The sequence below is a fragment of the Triticum dicoccoides genome, chromosome 7B, assembly GCF_002162155.2.
Source record: "Triticum dicoccoides isolate Atlit2015 ecotype Zavitan chromosome 7B, WEW_v2.0, whole genome shotgun sequence".
Taxonomy (NCBI): Eukaryota; Viridiplantae; Streptophyta; class Magnoliopsida; order Poales; family Poaceae; genus Triticum; species Triticum dicoccoides.
Window position 1 is genome coordinate 462,673,064 of NC_041393.1, and position 4,320 is coordinate 462,677,383.

The window sequence follows — 4,320 nt, forward strand, 5'->3', positions numbered from 1 at the left end:
GCGCATGGACTTGGCGGACTGGCCATGCATGCAGGATGCATGTGCCCGCCGGCCACTGCATGCGCCTGGTCTGTTACTAGGCCTATTTAATAGGATGATTATGGAGTAAATTAAGGAGATTTATTTTCTCTGTGTGCATCCACCAAATTAGAGGATGCGGTACTGGATGCAGACACTCACATTAAACTAACATTCAGAAGAACAAAAGTTCAGCATGTCTATGCATCTCAATGATTCGCCATACTATAACCAATACAAAGCTATGAGAAGGTGTGGAAATAAAGAAAATCGGTCGATGCTTCTCTGAGCAAAGAGCCTCCCTGCGCACGCATTAATTTCCTGGGCATGCTTGTTTCTTCTCAATGTTGCGAGCACTTTGAGCATGTTAGCAACTCCACAGCTAGCTAGCTGCCTCATCTTGCAATTGATGCTGACACATTTGCAACAAACACATGAGGCAATAGAGATGACTCAACATGGGTCCATATTGTGCAGTTCCCCTGAAATCATATTCATTGTCCTAAATCTGAAAAGATAGGAAAACAGTAGCTATACTTAAACGGTGTTGCAAAACAGTAGCACATATCAATAGCTCGGCATGACAAAACACGATCATCTGGACGAAGGGGATACTGACCTGCCTGAGGAAGATTATATAGAATTTCATAAGTCCTTGGTTCATTTCCACCTTTGGCTGCACTGCTTGTTTGCTCCTCCACACATGACAGGATCGTTCCGCACTGCATTCAGCAAGTCAACGTACGAATAAGCTAATTTCATCTTGCGGTGGTCATTGTACCTAGTTACGAATGTAGGAATACCTGGAGCACCATGAGGTTAGCTGACAGCATGTAGATGCAGCCATATAAATTCTGTGCGGTGCTACCAAAATTGAGGTTTGTATCCCTTCTCATTATGAGAATTCTTCTTGAAGTTGGTAGAATGTGACGGCTTGTTCTTTGCATCAAACTTGCCTTTCCCCTGAGATTTGTTCTTGTTGTTTTGGGGCTGGTTGAGCTGGAAGTTCTTCTCGTGGACCATGTGGGCACTAGAAGCTCCCTCAACGACCCGAGCACATGTGTCTTTTGCTCTCGCCTTCTCCTCAAAATCAAGAGTGCTAATGAGACCCAAAACAGAAAACTCATGTCTCTTGTTTTTCAGAGAAGTAGCAAAATCGTTCCACGAAGGTGGAAGCTTGGCAATGATGGTCCCAACAACAAATTTGTCCGGAAACACACACTTAAAGTACTCAAGTTCCTTAGAGAGTGAATGTATCTCATGAGTCTGCTGAACAACAGAGCACTCATTAGTCATCTTGTAGTCACAGAATTGCTCCATGACGTACAACTTGTTGCCAGCGCCCGAGGGCCCGAACGTGGCCTCAAGCGCAGCCCACATGTCTTTGCCATTGTCAAACGACATATATGAATCCATAATGGAATCGTCAAGAACACTCGGCAGGGCGACTTTGAAGAGGGTATCCATGTTCTGAAAAGCTTCCTGCTGTGTAGGATTAAGATCGCCCTCAGGCTTACCCTTAGTGGCGTCATAGCAATACATGATCTGAAACCAATATACTGCTCTTGTGCGCCACCTTTTATATTGCACCCCCTTAAAAGTAGGCGGCTTTAAAAGCACAGCAAAACCACTCGGAGTAAATTGCCTGTAATCAAGTTTTTGGATTGGATTGTTGAATATATGAGCAATTTAGTATGAGATTTAATCCGAATCAGCAGTAAATAGATCATGACGACAATTGCAAACATCAAAGTAATGATGCGGACTAAACCAGGAGGACAGAATCACATACTGTACAATGGGAGTAGAACCGATGTGGTTGATGTTATCACTCATGTTGTTGATGAAGAGGTTATCGAGGTCAGGGAAGAAGGTTGTCGTTGAGGAAGTCGTCGCTGGCAGCAGTCACAAGAGTGTGCTCCCCAAAAACCTGATCGCCCCTCTCCCGTACAGGATCACGAAAGGCGGGGTTCGGAGGACTGCTGTCCCTTCTCGCGGTGCACGCCGGAAGGAGGGCTGGAGAAGAATTGCATGGCGGCGCTAAGATCTGGAACGGTGCGAAACCATATGATACAGCGGCGGCTAGGGTAGAGCATGTCAGGTCGGTCGTGCGAGTATAATAGTAGGCCTTTGGCCCCCAAACCCCACATCCAAGTCAATAATAGCTCAAAAAAGTCAATAACAGCCCCACCAAGGTTTGTCTAAAAAAATGGAGTAATTAAGGTGTTTGTTAGTCCCTTTAGTATAAATACTATATCATTAATAATGGCCCCACCTTTTGTCTCACAAAGTATGTTGGAGTACAACCGGCTACACGTTTACAATCCACTTCTCTTCTCTCTCCTCTTCTCTCTCCTTCAACTAAGGCTAGCCATAGTGGGAGTAACTTAGGTAGTAACTTAACACATCCCAAGACAATTTTGCTTATGTGGAAAGTATTTAATGAGGAAAGAGGTGCTTGTGGTAACATAATATGTTACTGTAACATAGCGCTTTCCGAGGCAAAATGAGTCTATGAGATAATAAATGAAGCAATCTACTGATACTACTACTATGTTACTTTGTACTATGGAGGTAATAACTTACACTAGTGTCATATGCATGACACTAGCCTAAGTTACTCCCCACTGACCAGCCTAAGCACAAATACTATATTTAAATCCTTATAGCCTGCTTATGTCATCTAATTGTAGTACTTGCTCTAAAGTTACTCTCCACTGTGTAGTCTGAAATGCCGGGCGTGCAGCGGGCGGTGCCCTCGGTCGGTGCGCCGCTTCAATGGCGGAAGCAGTGAGAGGTCGCATCGCCCTGACTTGCCATCAATGTGGAGCGACAGGCTCAACTGGCGCCGGGCAGGAAGCACGCGCGGGAGGGGGGGAGGGGTTTTTGTTGGGCCAAGAAGGCAAGAAGCCAACTTGGGATCGGTCCGGACGGGGAAATATCATGTGCTCCCATACTCTGCATATGACACTAGTCTATGTTACTAGTCCCTCCTTTCCGGTTTATAGAGATGTTTAGAGTAACATAGTAATATGTTACAGTATAAGTTACTCCCCACTATGACCAGCCTTGGCCTCTCCCAGTGCTCCACCATGTATAGCTGCTAAGCCTGCCACGTAGGCATAAAATATAATGTGGCACCAATAAACTAAGCACCTATGCATTGAATACTTGAGTTACTAAGCCATTTAATGCACTTAACACATCATCTAAAGAGCATGGTTAATAGTATAGCCAGCTGCTGGCTATAAGCCAGTGCCATGTCATTACAGCCCATCTTATAGTCAACATGTATAATAGTAGATCAAAAGAGTGTACTACTTTTTTATTATGTGGCCCACCTTTCATTCTCACAAAGTGCCTAGGAGCACGTGCTAGAGCTGGCTCTTCACGAAGAGCTCGCTTACCCTTCTCTCTCCTCTTCTCTTTCCTCCAACTAAGCAGAAATATAGTAGTTTATTCCTTATAGCCCACTGACTCAGCTCTATTGTACTTGCTCTAAGCACATCTAAGAACTTACTAGCACCCCCTTGACCCTGGACCTTGAAGGTGTACGTCACCTTGTGTCTCATAATTTTCCTCATCATCATCTGAGTCCTAGAAGATCTCACCCACATCATCATTAGCATGCAGCTGCCTTGATAGACAACGTGCGCCGAAGGAGTAGAGGCGACTGGGGACGCACCACCACCACATCATGGGCACTTCGTATGTGCTCGTGTGCATGCATCGTGCGTGTTTTTCCATCGGTGCTAGCTCTAAGGCCGAGGCTGCGGTCGTCTTCGTCTCCGACTAGTAGTTGAGCAACGACGGCAAAGAGGTCCTACAAGAGATGCATATGCGCCGTAGCGTGCGAGCTTCGCCGTAGCACGACGAACCGGACGTTGCTGCGGATGGCACACGCCTCCATGCAGCCGAGTGTGTGCGCATGCATGTGTTATTCACGTGCATTCTGTGGCCGAGCGTGTGCGCATGCACGTCTTGTGTACATGCGTTGTGTGCTCCATGTTGTGCGCGTATGTGCATGAGTTGGATCGGATGGAGTTAGTGTGTTCGCTTGTGTACATGTGTGGCTGCATGTGTCCTGTACATGCGTGGCTTGTTGCGTGATTATCAATAATTCAATATAAACTACTCCCTCCGTTCCTAAATATAAGTCTTTCTAGCCATTTCAAATAGACTACAACATACGAATGTATGTAGACATAATTTAGAGTATAAAACATCTTCAACTTAGCATCCTGATGTACCATTTCTAGTGGTTAGCGAAAAGTTCATGTTCTTTTATTTGTTTATAGGTGG